This window comes from Lissotriton helveticus, chromosome 2_1, assembly GCF_964261635.1.
Source record: "Lissotriton helveticus chromosome 2_1, aLisHel1.1, whole genome shotgun sequence".
In the NCBI taxonomy this organism is placed as follows: Eukaryota; Metazoa; Chordata; class Amphibia; order Caudata; family Salamandridae; genus Lissotriton; species Lissotriton helveticus.
The window spans coordinates 688992341-689010719 of NC_136059.1; the positions used below are offsets into that span (position 1 = coordinate 688992341).

Consider the following 18379-nt stretch of genomic DNA (forward strand, 5'->3'; position numbering starts at 1 on the left):
TAGTGGTCAATCTATCAAACAAAGTCCTTACCCAAGACCAAACGAAAATACTAGAAAGGGGTCTGGGTTTTGTTCCGACAACCAACTTAGACAAATTCAAATTATATTGTGAATTGAAGGAGTTCATCCGCAGTATAAAGTTACAAGTATTTTTCAAAGACAAACCAGAACCAGTGGGTATCTGGAATGACACAGGACTAAAGAAAAAATCTACTTTTACTCCACCAGCAGCAAGTCTACCAGTGGAACTGCTGGCTTTTGAAAAAGCAATCCTGAAGGATGTGATGGATTTGGAAACAGGTTCATCAAGAACCTTTTATAACACCAGCAGATCCGAAAAAGATGCAATACAAGAATTGGCAAATGACACTAGCATAACAATAAAACCGGCTGATAAAGGCGGTGCAACGGTGGTGCAGAATTCACAAGACTATGAGACCGAATGTCTGAGACTCTTGGCGGATCAACGGAATTATGAAATCTTAACTGTGGATCCGACAGCACGTCTGAGGGTTGAAATTGCAACAATGGTAGAGGAATGACTAATAAATGATTGGCTGTCTAGAAAAGAAGCCGATTTTCTGGACAATAAACATCCTAGGACACCATACTTCTACACGATCCCGAAAATCCACAAAAGGTTAGAAAACCCACCCGGGAGACCGATCGTCTCTGGGATCGGGTCGGTTTTAGAGCCTCTGTCAAAGTTTGCAGACGCTTTTCTACGACCCCTTGTGCAAAAAACAGAGACTTATCTACAAGACACCAAAGCAGTGCTATGCCTAATAAAGGACTTTGAATTTGACCCAGCCACACAAATACTGGTGGGACTTGATGTGGAGAGTCTCTACACTAGTTTGCCCCATAGAGAGACCTTACAGATCTTAGAAGAGATTCTGTTTGAAAATGAATGGCAATAAAAAACACCTAGACACGTTGTTCTGGAATGCTGCCGCCTAGCCCTGACCGAGAATTTTTTCAAATTCCAACAAACCATGTATAGGCAGACCCATGGAACTAGCGTGGGAAGCACATTTGCGCCGAGTGTGGCCGGGTTGTACGTCCACCAACTAGAGAACAAAAGAATTTTGACTCCGAACAATCCATACTCAACACATATCCAGATGTGGAGGCGTTATATTGATGACGTCCTCCTCATCTGGAAGGGAAATGAGGTGGGATTTGACCAATTTCTCATCTGGTTGAATTCACAAGATCCTTTTTTGAAGTTTACTTCCACAATAAGTAGAGAGCTACTAGTTTTCTTAGACCTAAACATAAAAGCAGAAGGTGGTCAATTAACCACCACCACACATTTCAAACCTACATCCAGAAAATGCCTCTTAAATTTTGAGAGTTTTCACCCAAGTCAATTACGGGAAAATTTGCCCTTCGGGCAGTTCTTACGCCTAAGAAGAAACTGCTCAGAAAAAAGAGACTACGAGACACAGGCAAAAGAACTGACCACGAAACTAATTCAGAGACAATATCCACGCAAGATTGTGTCAAAAGCAAAAAAGAGGGCGTCAAACAACGATAGAGATGCTCTTCTAGAAATAAAGGAGAGACCAGACCCCAAGAATGAGACTGATAAGAGGCCCATATGTGTTACTACCTACACCGTGGCCTCGCAAAAAGTAACTAAGATTGTCAAAAAACATTGGAGGACACTGAATAGTGGTGGTCTGAATCTCACCCAACCCATGTTTAGTCACCGCAAAGGCAAGAACCTGAAGGACTTAATAGTCCATACACGCACCAAGATTGCAGAAGGTCCAGTTCGTCGTTTACATCCACTACCAGTGGGACACTACCCATGTTCCAACTGCAGTGTATGTCATCTAACGAGTGCGACCAAACAGGTCAGATGTAATAATGGCATAACCTGGCATTTGAAATCCTATTCTAACTGTAACACTACTGGGGTGGTCTATATGATTACATGTACCTGTGATCTACACTATATTGGCATGACCACCAGGAAGGTCAACACACGGATGGTGGAACACCGTAGTAATTTCAGATGCAAACATTCCAATACTAAAATGACCACACATTTTTTGGAGAAAGGACATACCCCCAATGACATGCGGTGGGTGGTTCTGGAAATACAACAACCACACACAGACATGGAGAAAAAACTACTAGAGAAAGAACAATGTTGGGTGTTCAGACTCCGTTCACATATTGTGGGTTTGAATGATGATATTCCTTGGGGACAATTTGCATAGTGACAGTACTGAAGCTAGTGGAAATAACTAGTAATTCACATTGATTTCCCTAAATAAGCCCCAATACACAGTGAAACATTATCCAGACTTTACAGATGGATCTGGGTTTGCCCTGACGGTTTAACCTCGTGAATCCTGACCTAGCGTGTTTTACGTATATAGAAAACCGTTTCAAATATTTTTTAGAAAAACTATGGGAATCCGCTTGACAATTATAAGGATCCATAGCAGTATGCCCAAAATTCATTAAGTATAAGAAAGGTCACCCTGAAAAAGAAATATTAACTCCTTTACAACACAAAAGTGTATCGAATACACCTAAGATGGCCGCCAACAATGATCGTTGTCAAACGCGCCCTAGTTGATGAGAAGCGCTAAAGGCAATGCGGAAGTAACAGGCCAGCCGATCTCCTAAAACAAACCCGGTCGCCCAGGTCCAACAACATTCGGACCGAAGCGGCGCGAGTAGGTGCTTAAAAGAGGGAGGTATCCTGTTAGCAAGTAAGTGATATGAAACGAGTGTGTTTGGCAAAACGATGTGCCTGTTTACGGACTGATCGACCAGTAGACAACCTTGTAGGTAATAAGAAGCAAGACAAACAGATGAACTATCAGCCCGTTTTCCTTTTTCCTTTTAGATCGCTGGGATACTGATCCCCTTCGAGTCCATGGGGCACAGTTAGGTCCCACTACATGTATGTAGAAATATGTAAGAGTATGAATGTTGGATGAATGCATGGTTTCCTCACAGAAAGGTGCCGATCACGTTTTTTATGCATGAGAACTATCACGTTTGAGGCATGAAAAACATTCCCGTTTTTTTTTTTTTTTTTAAACACAAAAAACGCCACGTTGAAAACCACGGCATAGAAATTTACTTTTCCCTTGTGCAATCTATTGTATATATCTATGTGTGCTTTTGTTGGGGGCAACACCCATTGACTTTTCAAGTTGTTCTTTGTTTTTACAGGAACCACGTGATTCAATAGAATACGTAGGTATTATATGCATGTATTGATTGCATTAAAAAGGCTCATTATAGCGTTTAAGGAGTGGCGAACACAGGGCTGGTCCCTGTGTAGTCCCGAAGAAGTGCTTGGGGTATGCACGATACATGTTGACAGGAGTTGATAGGTACACCTTGACACATTGCGTTTAGGTTATCCTAGTTCTACCACCCCGTATTTTAAGGTTACCACCTGGAAGCAGGAATAAAGTTTATTGAAAGCTTACTAGGCAGGTATTTTTAAACTAATCACTTAGCCCACTCCACTATCACACCCGCACCACACATAGTCAAACTATAAGTGCTCCTACGTAATTCGCCAGTCGCAGCACGCCCCAGTCCGTAGAGGGCTGGGATGGCCCCTATGATGAAGCATGTCACCATGGGGCAACCCTGGTGAGTGAGGGGACACCAAGAAAAAGAGCAATTCTCTTTTTCTATCCACTATACCTACCAGTCCAACCCAAATGAGTGTAGTGAATGGAATTGTAGTGATCGGTTAGGCTTTTTGATTTCTCTTCTGAGAAATCTTCTGTTGATTACAGCAACCGCCACTCTCACTTTCATGAATGCCCATGGGAAACTGGTAAGGCTGAAGGAGAGCACAGAAAACTAAAAATATTCCTGGCCTACCTTGAACCGCAGGTGACGCCTATGGGGCTCCAGGGCAGACACATAAAAGTACACGTCCTGCAACCATCCAGTCATTGGGACCAAGGGCAGAAATAACTTAGGCCAGAGTGAGCATTTTGAATGTGTACTTCCACACTAAGGTATTCAGAGGTTGAAGATCTAAAATAGAGCGAAAGCTTCTGTCTTTTTACAGCACTAGTAAAGAGCAGGAGTAACATCCGGTCCCTATTTTAAAGGAGGTCACTCCCTCTGTGGCTCATCTTGCCAAAGAGCCTATACATCCTGCAGCAAAATGGACAGGTGCTCCTCCAAAAGCCACTCTGATGCGGCCAGAAAATGTGGCAGGTCGGAAAGGAGTGGCAGAGCATAGCCTCGTTGAATGATCTGCAGGATCTACAAGCCAGATGTTATGTTCTGCCACCACTGGAGGAAATGACTGATCCACAAGAAGGTTGTGTGCCACTATAGGCAAAATAAAGAGACTTCGAGGCTGATGCTGGAGGAGTGGGGCACTAGGAGATTTGCTGTTGCTGAGGGTCTGGACATGGTCTACTGGATCCTGCTAAAGGACTAGAGACACCTGTTGCTGGGGCAGTGGGCCTTGGTGTTGCCTGCATTTCAATCCCGTGGAGAGGCCTTAAAAGGGGACAAAATATTGAAGATACTGCTTCAGAGGCATGAAGAGACCCAGGGAGCTTGCTGTGGCTCTGCTCCCTTCAAAGCACTCCAATGCAGAATTGTCCTCCTTGTCAAACAGGCGAGACCTGTCAAAAGGCATATGCCTGAAAGCTACCAGAGAAGCCAATGGATCTGATCCATGCGTGGCGCAAAGGCACCATGCTAGTCCAGACTCCTCTGTCTAAGCAATTAGTAGTGTTCACTTCTGATCTGCTGACATATTTTGCTACGTCCTGTCCATCCTGAATAGTTTGGACCAGGTTAGCACAGATTTTCTCTGGTGCTACCAGCAAAATCTCAGCAATCATAAAGGACAGGGTTTCAACATGTGTGGTAGGAGTTGGTGCCTGCAACGAGTGTGCGTGTTATGTAGCTTCAATGTGCGTAGGACAGTGCCACAGGAGGGTTGACCCTGAACTCCCTAAATCACTGACCAACGGTCATTCACAATCACGAGCCTGTGCATGCGTCGACAGTATCTGCAGAGCAATTTCTCTGTATCATAACTTTTCACAGAATGGAGATAAGATGTTACAGAAATACATTAAAAATGATGATGAACAATCAGTAATATTGTTTATTATTTTTTTTAATGCCCGAACGGTTTCCCAGTCAACACATGTTTCGTCTGGGGAAGTACCCCAAGACTTCTTCAGGGCCAAAAGGATGGACTACAAAAATGTCTCAGATAGTCCAAACCGACAATGGCCATAAGATTGTGTGCAAGGCGACCAGTGTTTGGCGAGTGAGCACCCTACGTGACATAATAAACCTGTGTTACAAGATCATATGCGTCCACATGTCAAGTGCTGGACCCTTAGTGGATGGTCAGAAGTGCTAGTGAACACAGGTGGTGTGACATGTTACAACAACATATTGTTTATTGCCCGGTGACATGGGAATAATGGTGGGATTGATATAAGAGAAAGAAAGAAATAAACTTCAATGAAGACATCGAGAGGGAGATGAGAGGGAGTTAAGGGCTGAGAAAAAAGGAAAAGGGAAAAAAGAAAAGGAAGGGTGTTGTCACAGCGCCCATGAAAGGGCCAGATAGTCAGGGTAGCCTGCTATTATGGATGACCACAGGTTAACGTGGAAGTGAGTATTCAGGAAAGATAACTGATGAAGCACGCAAGCCAGAGCGGAAGGAAGGGACCCGTGCATCAGAGGGGAGACTAGACAAGGACATAGTCCACGCATGCTTCTAGGACCACACACTGTGGTGAGTAGACACATTTAAGCTTGGAGTACTAGCATAATGTGATAATAACACACAAGGGCGCAGTCCTACCTTTTGGCAATAAGAAAGTAATATTGATCTAAGGAAAATTACAAAAATGAGGAAAAAGAAAGACAGGAGTGGGTCGGAGTATCCCCAATAGTACATAAGGTATGTGGGATGAAAAGACTCACCTCTCTGCCGGTTATACTTCCGTCCCCACTGGCGAAGGGACGTGAGTATTTCTTAACAATATGATGGGTCCAGAGTGTAGACCATGTAGTGGAGCCAAGAGTAAGGGCTTCACTGTAAGAGAGGACATGAGCGTAAGTCACTATATTTGAGGGTGATACCAGAGTGGGTAAGGGGTGAGACAAGTCGTATCACTGTAAGCAAGAGTGAGATGGGACCTCGTAAGGGATCCCAGTCATGATAGAGTGAGCCCCTATGATACAGAGAAATTGCTTTGCAGATACTTTCGACGTGAGTACAGACTCGTTGTGATTGTGGATGACCGTTGGTCTTTGATTTAGGGGGTTCAGGGTCAACCCCCTCCTGTGGCACCGTCCTATGCACATTCAAGCTACATAACACACACACTCGTTGCAGATGCCAACTCCTACCACACACATTGAAACCCTGTCCTTTGTGTCTCACCAGGTCAGTGGTAGGGGCAGCCCCAGCGTACCTACATAGAATAATTGATCTGTTCTTAACATTACGGTCTAGTAATCAGGACCACCAAGGATAGAAACAAAATAGCAGAAGAACTGTTTCAGAGTTTAGCAAAAGGCGACACAGTGGCCGTATCCATTAAAAGGGGAAACCCATCACATAGTGAGGGACTCGGGGAGAAATTTATCAAATTGGAAAAACTTAAGAAAAATGAGAACAGCAAATGGTGAGATGGGTGACATTAAAACAGTACCTCAGACTTGACAGAATCCCAAGCGGCCTACAAGCCCAAATCTTCCCCACATATGATGAGCTTGACGATGATCTGCTCAAACTTTGGGATGAAGCACTAACGTTAAATTCCCAAACCCTGATGGGCATTCTGATAGAAAATGCAGACCGCCAAGTGGCGGCTCTACAACTGGAAACTAACAAACTGGAAGGGGAAATCAGGGATCTGGGCTTACAAGAAGCCACAGAAAAAAACTATGCGATCCTCACAGAAGTCCTATCTAAACATCAGGAGGACATAAAACAACGGAAGGCTAGGAAGCTGAAAAGAGATGAGATTGACTACAGAGAGGGGAGAGTTTTCATGTTTACTAAAAAATACATTCTAATATTAACTAATGATCAGGATAAGGGGAAAACCAGTAGACCACAAACCACCTCAATCTCGACATCCAACAGTGCTCCCCCATCTAGTGACAGTGAGATTGACAATGCACCCAACACTTCTGCAACAGACAGACCGGGTAACTCTTTTTTAAGGGAGGTACAAAGAATCCAGGAGGGCAACAGAACACAACCCAACTGCGGGGAACAAACAAGAAAACTCGCAGAGGGAAGAGAGCAGGGTCAAACAGACATCAGAATGAACCTCAGATCAGGGGACAAGAGGAACTAGAATCACACAAGACACCGGGGTAGACGTAATCAATCTATCCTCACAAACACTGACAGACGATATGTTCCCACTTTTGAAGAAGGGTCTAGGCTTCTGCCCAGTGGAGAGAGGGGATTTGTGCAAGGAAAATATAGATCTTTTCAAATAAATTAGAAACCTGAAACTGAAGAAATCTTTTGTCAATAATCCCAATGTCAATAAAAGCATCAAAAACATTAGTGTGTGTGGCATGTCAGATGTTCTCAGTATCCAGGACGTGTATGACACTCACTTACTGTTATCCATCACAGAACAGGAGCAATCTCCTAATGACATGAACAACCTCCTATGAGAACTGAATGTTGACACTGATTACTCACTGGCCAGTGGACTTAAGAATAAGTCCAAGTGGACACCGGTTACTGCCAGGGGGCAATACAATAGATGTTTTCCATAAACTGGTTTTGGGGCATCCTGACAAATGTGACCAAAAAACAAGATTCAGTAGGGCACACACCTCATACAAGGGGAACAACATGCCTTGGCACTCCTTACCACGGACAACAAAGTCATCATTAGAGAGGCAGACAAAGGGGGCACCATCGTGGTCATGAACAAGGAGCACTACAATGGTGAGATACTGACTCAACTCACTGACACAAGCTGCTATAAACGGCTGACTACGAACCCCATAGGGACCCTCACCATCCAAATCAACAGGCACCTGAGAGACTGGTACTCCTCAATGAAGATGAACATCTATACCTCAGGGTACATAGACCTACGTTCCCTGTCCTATGCACCTTACCCTAAGTACATAAACATCTTCCTTTCCCACCGGGCACACCTATTGTGTCATGCATAGGAGACCCCACAGAAAGACTAGCGGAATATGTAGACATGTTCCTCCAATCCATAGTACAGAATCTCCTTTCCTACATCAGGGATACTAAACACACCCTCAGCCTGTTGTCAGATCTCACTTGGCAGGAGGACATCATTCTAGCTACCCTTGACGTCGTCTCCCTATACACCAATATCAAACCCGCGTTTGGCATGTGGACCATGGACTGGCACCTAAGTAAGAGACCGGCCACCCAATGGTAGCACACAAGAATGCTGTTGTCTATGATGGAGCTCATTCTGAACAATAACTCTTTCATATTTGAGGGTCAGTGGTACAAACAGACACAAGGGGTGGCAATGGGTTCGAAGTTCTCACCATCCTTTGCCATCTTATTTATGGGTGTTTTTGAAACACAATGGGAATGGAATCAGGAGCATGAACAAACATTGTAATATTCTCAGAGCACACAAATCTCTACATCCTACATGCCCAAGGCTTTCACAAATGTGGCTGCAGTGGGCTTTGCAGGTGGGCTACAAACAAAAAAGTGTTCATTGGACCGGGTTGGCAGGAGTACAAGGTCAAAGAGAACATCAATTATGTTTCCAAATATGTTGTATACATAATTGTATGCAAATGCAATAAACAATACGTAGGTAGCACGATCAAGATGCTGAAAGAACGAATCAGTGAGCACACCAGGCCAACAGTGCAATGAGAAGTACCCTTGGCGGTGCATGACATGGGGTGCAAGGCCCAAGGTCCCTACAAACAATTCTCGTTTTTCGGTATTGAACAAGTCCCACCAAGACATAGAGGGGGAACAAGGAACTTGTACTAGGCCGTACTGAGGCCACCTGGATCATGCGTTTAAAAGCAGTAGAATGTGGTCTGAACACCGACCACGAGATGCAAAATTTCTGGGCAGCTGATTAGCCTCACATACGATTTGTCAATAACGTGGCATTAACCTGTGGTCCACTACCTCCAGGTCATAATAATCATGCACAGGAGATATTACGCTTGTGCAAAGTAATACACATGCTATGATAAATGTTTTAAGTGCCCTTGAGCACACAATTTCTAGTCTGTAGCAATGTAGTTGATCTCATGTTGTACTCCACAACAATGTCTTTCTAATGCCTGTACCTGTAATTGTTGCTGTTCACATTACTGTATCCATATGTCTGCATGTCTCCCTGTATGACGTTTACTGTACGATTATGCACTCACCACAAGGAAGTCTCTTGTAATATCCCTATATTTGGGACCCCGCAAACACAAACTACATCTTGTGTTACACTGCGCTACCAACCAATTGTATGAATTTCTTTAGAAATATGAATAAACCACTGTAATATCCCTATATTTGGGACCCCGCAAACACAAACTACATCTTGTGTTACACTGCGCTACCAACCAATTGTATGAATTTCTTTAGAAATATGAATAAACCACTGTATCTTTGTCATAACACCTGTGACTAACATCAAATCCATCTTGTATCGCAACCACTAAGTGACCTCCCTGCAATAGTATGTTTTCTTCCTCCATGTCAGATTCTGTCACTTTGTCTATCACACTTCATCTGCAATCTTCTCCTCTCCTATGTCCATTGTTGTTCTTGGAGCATTTCCACTCCCCACCCATATAGGCATATGGGGACTCCATAGATAAACATGATCCGCAATGGTATCTCAGTGCATGCTGCTCCTTGCCGAATTCAGCCCCATGCTCTCTCTACCACGTTCAGTTTAGTCATATCATTTTACGTCCATACTCTTCTGGATTAGGCATTTGCCACGTTTAGGTTGGCATTCCGGCCTTTCTCGCTTTCTGCCTTTAAGACCACACGAAACGTCGGGACCTCACTTCCGGTCTCCGACATTGTAATTTGATACTTGTATAGCGCACTACTCACCCACAAGGCTCTCAAGGCGCTTGTACGAATACCGCTGTGGAACCCATCCTGGCTTTCCCTGTGAGGTGTCCACTCCTGGGCACCCCCAAGGTGGAGGCCAGGCATCCTTAGCGTTGTGGGGGCCGTTGTGGAGATTAAGCAAGCTATTGCCCAGAGTTGCAGAGTGGGACTCCATGATTATAATAGGCACCGAGGCGAGAATTATCAGGTCCGTGGAATTTTGAGCCCAAGACCCGCCGAGGCGGGGAATTGAACCCTGGGCCCGGGCTAGACCTCTGCATCAGGGTCTGCCGCTCTAACCATTGAGCCACACTTCTCCACCTTGCAGTCTTTGGATGCAGACAGCTTACTCGCTGCTACTCCTTGGCCACACCCTCTAAAGCCACCTCGATAGTGATCTTTGAAGTCATAATAAAATGTAGCCACTGTTACTTGATCCACATTGCTTTTCAAATTTTTCTTAACAATGGCACCCCCTTGTTATTTGTTGCTACATGTTCTTGGTGTGAAGTGCTGACCCCTTCCCTTTAAATGCATATGCACCAGTCTACATTTGCTGGTATAGTCGTTGGAAAGTACAACCTACTTGCTGAGAAGTACACATTCTAAAATGGAGGTGATTTGGTTTTTTAGTGTACTTTTAAACTGACAGTCTCTTTAGAGTTTCATAACATGAAGCTTGACTTTTATCTGGACCTGTAACAATGTCACTCAATCACTAAATACTTTCCATTTCTAGTAAATATAGCAGTCTTCCATGCGTTCTACATTCATCAGTCAGGAAAGAGCGTGCTTTTCCAAGCAATGTTAGGCACATAGAGGGTACTACCTTGAGGATTCTGTGCAAGGGGTCTACTGCATGTAAACGAGAGGAGAATGACCATAATCCTGAAAGTGAAGGATTCCAAACAGGAGGTACCATACAAGCAGCATAAAAAAGAGGCTATCACAGAGCAGGATCCTATAAACAAACTGCCAAACCACCACTCAGAGCCTAGGAGGAAATGCTGCTGCCTGCCCATCTATGGCTCTCCTAATTGGGGATGAGACTATTGTCCGCATCCAGGCAATAAGCCTCAAGTGGACTTATCGGAGGCTCGCACAATCATCTATCATTTACTACGCCTGCCTGTCTTGCTAGTCGATGTCTGACAAAGCTGTCCTGTTGCACAGCACCACCTTTCGCACAACCTGCCTGCAATTATGAGAAGTGAATTCCTATCACAGAGCCTGCGTGAGGTCCATAAAGCTTTGACTTGTGCTTTTGACTAAATGTAATTGAACTAAGCATAGTTTGTCACAGACTTATAGTAAAATTCTTCTTGGCACCTTTCTAACTCCCCCTGTAAATTGACATTGAAATGATATTTAGTTTTCACCACTGCTGCAACCCTAAAATGTTTAAAACACTCTTTTTGCCACTAATGTCCCAAAATGAACATGATGGCTATGCTCTAGCGCTCTGTAATGTTATTTTAAATTAGTGGCAATTTAAATTTAAACTTCACTCATGAAGTTGGGCGGAATTAGAAAATTCCACAATTTACAAAGCAGATGGCGTTTACTAACTTTACTTGAGGTAAAGTGTATCCCTTCGGGCCTTCCAGGTGTGATGATTTCTGCAAAAAAATGATGTGTGTGCAGGCTGTACATCCACCACCTCAGGTAGAAGGTGTGGGAGGGGGAGCTCAGAGATGAAGTCAGCTTTAAAAAACAAAAAACCTTCGTAAACTTGGTATTTTACAAAGCTTGAACAATCAAGAAACGTTGTGAGTTGGCCCACTTCAGTACTTTACACCCTTCTACTTTAAATCCCATATAATTCCAAGTTGGATGTGGAAAGTTGATTAAGTGTGATTAATTTGTACTTCACAAAGTCCATGTATTCGTTCACATAGAATCACCCTGTGTACACTCTCAATATCGTAACCAGAATATTGGTGGCACAGAATATGGAGGACAGAATACTGAATCTAAAATATTGACTGGTAGGTAAATATAGAATTTCTGTAGCTTACTCCACATATATGTCCCTAAGAAATATACATATATTTCTTCCATGGTATGTAAATGTGAAGTTAGGAATAGTAGATCTATACTTCCCTAAATATACTTACTTTCCAATATTCTGTTCTTGATATTCTTGTGCCCCAATATTCTGGGGGCAAATATTTAATAGGAAAACTAATATTCTTGTACCACGATATTCTGGGGGCTGACATTTAGTAGGACAACCAATCACACCAATAATAGAAAAAGCACCAAAAAAGGATTCTGTGCTTTAATTGATTGATAGATTGATTGATAAAAAATTTATATTGCGCAAGAACAATAACCCGCAGGTATCAAGGCGCCTAACAATAATATCGAAAGTCTTTAACACAGTGCATGCTGTACCCTTTTCTCTACAAGCAGATGGGAAAGAAAACACCTATAGAGCACACCTGTTTAGTCATAACTGTGGCCATGCCCCCTAAAAATATACTTCTGGCTACGGCCTGAATAGAGGCAGAAGAAAACATTAATAGTACATTACTTATACTGGTATAATACGCATATTTATTAGGAGTGTGAGAAGAGATATGACGTATAGCGAAATCACTGGGTATAATAACTCGAGAAATATAATATTTTCCAGTTGTAAAAAGAGGTTAAAAAGATTATTGTATACAAAGTGAATAAAAGGAGCCATTTGGTGAAATTTACCACAATACATCACAAAACCCCAGGTGACTGCAATAAACAAATCAACATTCTAGAATGCCTATTGACGGTGAATGTTAAAGATGTAGGACTGGGCAAGGATGGCCTTTGAAACAATGGCCTGGAATAAATTCACAAGGTTAAAACTATCAAGGACCTACCTACAACTCAAATATCACCTCAACCTGTCAACCAATGCTTCAACACAACCTACTGTTCGTCAGCCCTCTTTCAAGTGGAGAACAGAATCCCCACTTACTGCAATACTGGATGACATCAAGACTAAAGGCAATTCTAATTGAGTAGCTGCCCTTCCACTACTAGACCTTTCTATCGCCTTAGATATGGTCCAGCATCGTATTCTGCTCAGGAGACTCAATTCTATAGATTTACGAGGAACTGCTGTTCCCTGAATTGCTTTGCTCCAGACTACCAGATCCCTCATTCTATCCCTGTTCTCTGATCTTTTCTCTCTACTACATGAGTCCCTCAAGAATCCACCATCACCCTGACCTCTTCAACGTATAACTCGGATCACTACCAGAACTGATCTTTTTCTTCATCCTGAATAGCTTCAACTATGGGGCCGACATGAAAATTATAATAGAACTTAGTCAGAGTTAGACTGTCAGACAGATTCTGCTAGCAGACGATCACACTTCTTGAAATGACTAGGAACTGCCTAGGAACACTGAAAACCCCTTTCTTTGTCCCAAGCTCAGGTCAGGGGAAGGGCTGCATTGATCTCTCTGGCCAATATGCATGGGTCAAATCATTAGGCCTTTAGCAGGGCTCGGCAATCAGCTCATAGTCATAAAATCGAGCTCAGTTCCAACTCCATTGGTTCCTCTTCAACAAAAGTGCTCCATATCATCCAGGGCAATCCTTTAATGGGTGTTGGGTGCATCCAGTAGGCAAGCCGCTATATCTGTCAGGTCCGGATACTAGGGGATCAGGGGTTTAGAGCATCTCTGAATACTACTGTCCACAATAGACCACAACACCACATCTGGACCCACTGAGTTCTCCAGGGGTGTTTCCCTGGCTAATACTACCCATCAGTGGCCGCAACATCGCTGGGACCACTTGGAATATGAATGCTAAACAGATTTTTAAGGCCTTGCAGCCACCTCGGTGCCGGGGAAGCAGCGTCGCCTTGACATGCTACTTTTAAAGACATATCAGGGACTGTTGTTACTGAGACATGTAAACCACCTCCCGTTAACACTGGCAGCACTTCTGGGAGCCACATGGCCATGCAGCATTAACATTACTTATTGGCGTGCCCCAGCTACAGAGCATAAACATCTACCAGCTCTGCCTTTCAACCATGATTTTAGTCATTTTCCTTTAAAATTAGATCTCGTATGTTCTCCAGCATAAAAAAACAACAAAAACAACTGTACATACTAAATGTGATGATCCCTAATTAACCCTAGCTTTCAGCAGCAAGCATTCCACAAGAGACAACAAATGCAAATCTGACACAAGGAATATGCAGCAAATAGTAACTTCTAAGAAAACCTAGCTCAGAAATGTGTTCCGCTCTGAATTCCCTATAAAAACACACGTCAATATAGACTTGGACCTGTTTCATTAATTCCTAATACTCAGTTTTATTCCCTTTGAAGTTGGCTTGCAGGCTTTTTGAACTCCGAGGGAGGGATAATATCCTTTCGGTGCAGTCAATTCATAAGGTAAGAACTGACTAGCTATAGAAAAATAATCAGCAGAGAAAATAACACAAAAACAGGATCTCCTTGTGCTGAATCAGGCACTCCATTACCAGGAATGCAATTGCCTGTACTTGCTGCTTAACATATCTTAACAGCAAATCTAACATTTAGAATCTATCATATCAACATAGTCATCATGATCCAAGCGGCAAATAATAGAGTGTGTCAGTGTCAATTTTGCGTTCTCATACTTGCTTGCCTTCACTTCATCTGATTTTAATAATCCCTGTCAAACCACAAACAGTCCACATTACCTTCCTGACACAGGAGCTTTCAAGAAGAAAACAGAATCTCAACATTCATTTAGCGGCTACAAAAGAAAGCTGTCCAGTTGGACAAATATTATTTCCACACTTGACAATCTCGGCAGTTAAGCATGCGTTTTAATTTTAGCAGGGGCTGCCAGGGGTTTGATACGAGATTCTTGTTCAGTGCAGATTGACTTGCAGGATTAGCAGAGCAACAACTGTAATTGTGTTGAAAGAACCCTGCCTTTTCTTATTTTTTCTAACCAAGATATAAATGATATTTTGTAGTGACTCGGGCTCGTGTGGGCGCGCGCCTACCAGCGAGTGCGTATTATTAACACTTCCATCACGCGCCCCACTCACCACGCATCAACAAGAGCTGTCCTGAGCCAACTGACGTGGGAATGGCTATAGGAATTTATCAGCAATGTGTAAAGTCCGAAGCTGATGCTTTGTCATTGACGTATGGTATGGGTCCTGTGGCCAGGGCCTAACTGGATTCCCATAGCAGCCCTGGCAATTTTGTCAGACCAGCCCCCACCCCTGAGCGAGGGGGCAAGTGTGAAGCACTGCTGCTTAACAAAATCGGCCCCCCAGCATTGCTGCTTTTGTGACTGGGGGCTGATAGTGACTGCAAAATCGTCCTCCAGTAACAAAACGAGCCCCCCACCCTTCCCTGCGCCAGTTCGGCCCTGCCTGTGGCTGTAGGGAGTAGCCCTAAGCACCAATAGGAGAAGAACCTTTGAAAATCATTGTCCTTTCTTAGATTTTAGAAAGGGGAAGAGTAACTGAATAAGTGGTGAGAAAGAGTCATGAATGAGGTTTACAGAGTGAATGATAACGTATCTAATGGTTATGGGAATGCACACCGGCCCTGGCAATTGAGTCAGATGGGCTGGGGTGGGAGGGGATGCGGTGCGCGTGGAAAACACTGCAGCTGCTTTTGTTACAGAGGGCCAATATTGCAGCTATGCTGTAAAACCGGTCCCAGTAACAAATACGACCCCCCGAGGGTGTAAATCCAGCCACCAGTGGTGACCCACAGGGGAAACGCCCGGTGCCCGCTACGGCCAATCCAGCCCTGTTAACCACCCCAAAACACTACATTAAAGCAATAGACCAGAACACCATCCTCAGCTGTTTGCACTTCAGCAATGATTAAATGGGCAGTTATGCATCTCAAGCCGCAGTCGAGAGCAATAAATTATGGTAAAAGACAATGTCTCAGCTACAATTCAAAAGACAAAAATCCCTCTTACAACTGTGCCACGCTTGCCGCTCTCTGCACGCTTGCCATCTTTAATACGTGCATTATAGAACAGTCCAATAAAAGTGTAGATGACAATGGTGAGAGGAGGGATGTAGGGGAAGTGGTGTGGCATTGCGGATGAAGCTGCACACTTTGGAACTGGGAAACCAGGTTCAAATCCCGGTTTCGGCTCAACATCCTGTGATTCTGAACAAATAAATGAAATATGCCTGTGCCTAAAAATGTGTATCTTATTCCTTTGCTCATGTAAAGCGCTCTAAAGCCCCAGAGCAAAGCTCATGCTATACAACACTGCAAACAAAATGAGGGACTCACTATGAAACTTGAAATAGATTAATGTGACAATGAAAAGACAAAGCAATGAGTCGGATCAAGAAGGCTTAAAGATATATAACTGACGAGAGCCTGAAGACCAGGGCATATGTTGTTTTAGAACAACAAACTTTCACGACCCACCTTGCTTCAATGGGCATGAGGTAGGGCTTTTTATTTAAACTTATATTAACAATTATTTGTAAATGTCACAACCTTGACCATGCCCTTTGATATCAGACTGTGGCCAAGATATTGATCTGACCATAAAAGTGGCAGATGGTTAACTTCACTGGAGTCTGGAGCTGGAACACTTTTCAGAGTGGATTGTCCACCTGTGGCATTGTTCACTAAAATCACAAATCTTCTAAATAAATCTTGGTGTTGATGGTATAAAGTGAAGTTTATGAGACAAGTTGTAAGATGTTTATTAGAGCAGGACAAGCATCATCACATTTCAAGTCAGCTAAGCAGCTGTCAGGGTCTAATAGTGGATGTTAAGGGTGACAGTTGGGAAAAAGGAATGTGCCAAGGAGAGAAGGGAGGGAGGAACAGAAAAGGGAAATACCATCAGAACATTCAAATAGTTGATATCAGTGATTTTAGTAAATTTGGAAAAAAACATTTTATTATGAGCACAAGAGATTAAGTGATTAGCCCAGAATCATAAGATGTTGAGCCAATGCTCGGACTCAAACCTGGTTCCCCAGATCCAAAGTCGCCAGCTCTGGCTCTGAAGCAACATCCATATTTCTCAATTTTTGTGTGAAAGTCATATACAAGTGGTCTGGTTTTTTATGATCACGTAAATTGAGCACCTTTGCTGTTGAAATGGCTTAATGAAGTAAAAAAAAAAACAGCAGCAACAAGTCTCATATGCAGTCTTGTTTGGTAATACGTGCAAGAGCTTCTTTTACAACTGGACTTAGGGTCATTGTTCAGCACCTTTGTTCCGGTGCACAATCAGGGCTAATTATTTTAAATATTACTTACATACAGACCCACAGTTTGGGAAATGCTGCTCTACATAGTTATACTTTGTTGCTAACCCACAGAGTGCTAGAGACTGTTGGGTTATTGGGTACCCCCAAAGTGATAGTTGTTGAAGCATGAGTAGTTGAACTTTATGGCTCAGTGGACTAATATTTGAACTGCAAAGAACTGTTGGTCCCATTGTCACAGGATCGGTTCAATGTAGATCCACTGAGGTCAGTAAAACGGAGTACAGTAATAACTGTTATTAAGCACCAAGATACCCGCTGATCATTGTGCACTTAACAATACACAAGTTACGTTAACATCAGGCCATGACAATATTAACAGTAGTCAGAAGCAGATTATGATAGTGAGGTACATGGTATTGTACCTCCGCCACAGTCGGACAACTGCTCTCCCTAGTAAATAGCGTAGTATGGCACGACTGCCCATACATTTACCCCTGATTGTAGTGTTCAAGAGAGTTCTTAGGCACATCAGGTGGAGTACCCTGGGAGACCCATGCTGAATGTATTCAGTATGTAAAGTTGTGGGAGGCCTCATAGGGTTTTCTAATAGCCAGTGATGCTAGTCTACTTCTTATTGCACTCCCCAGACACAACTTTCCCGATTACCCTTCCTACAAAAAATGTTATCAAGCCAAGAGCACGATTTTGGCCTGCAATAACACCCTGTGAATAGGAGCAACAAATAACTATTTATGCTCACGAGGGGCTTGAGTAAGCCATTTCTAGCAGGTCACCCTGTGGCCTGACAAAAGCAAAACCTCAACAATGAATCCAGCCAAATGTACAGCCAGGTACTGAACACGTTACAGAAACAATTGGGCTACCTGCCCAACCCCTCCCTCATGCTTTATCCTGTTCTGCTGGTGAGAGAAGAACTCCGCAACAGCATCTGAGTGGGTAGAAATTATATTGATTTCAGTACACTTCCAGAGACTTACAGCTCTCTTATGGCTAGTTAGCATGGAGTTGTGGCACCCCTGAATGCAAAACGCACTTTGTCGTTATTGGCT

At 43.3% G+C, this 18379-nt stretch overlaps 1 protein-coding gene across 3 annotated transcripts in view; it reads right to left on the bottom strand.

The window, feature by feature from the left end:
- Positions 1-18379, bottom strand: part of KIAA0825 (KIAA0825 ortholog) — a 2250404-nt gene that overhangs the window by 2168004 nt on the left and 64021 nt on the right. The window lies entirely within an intron of this gene.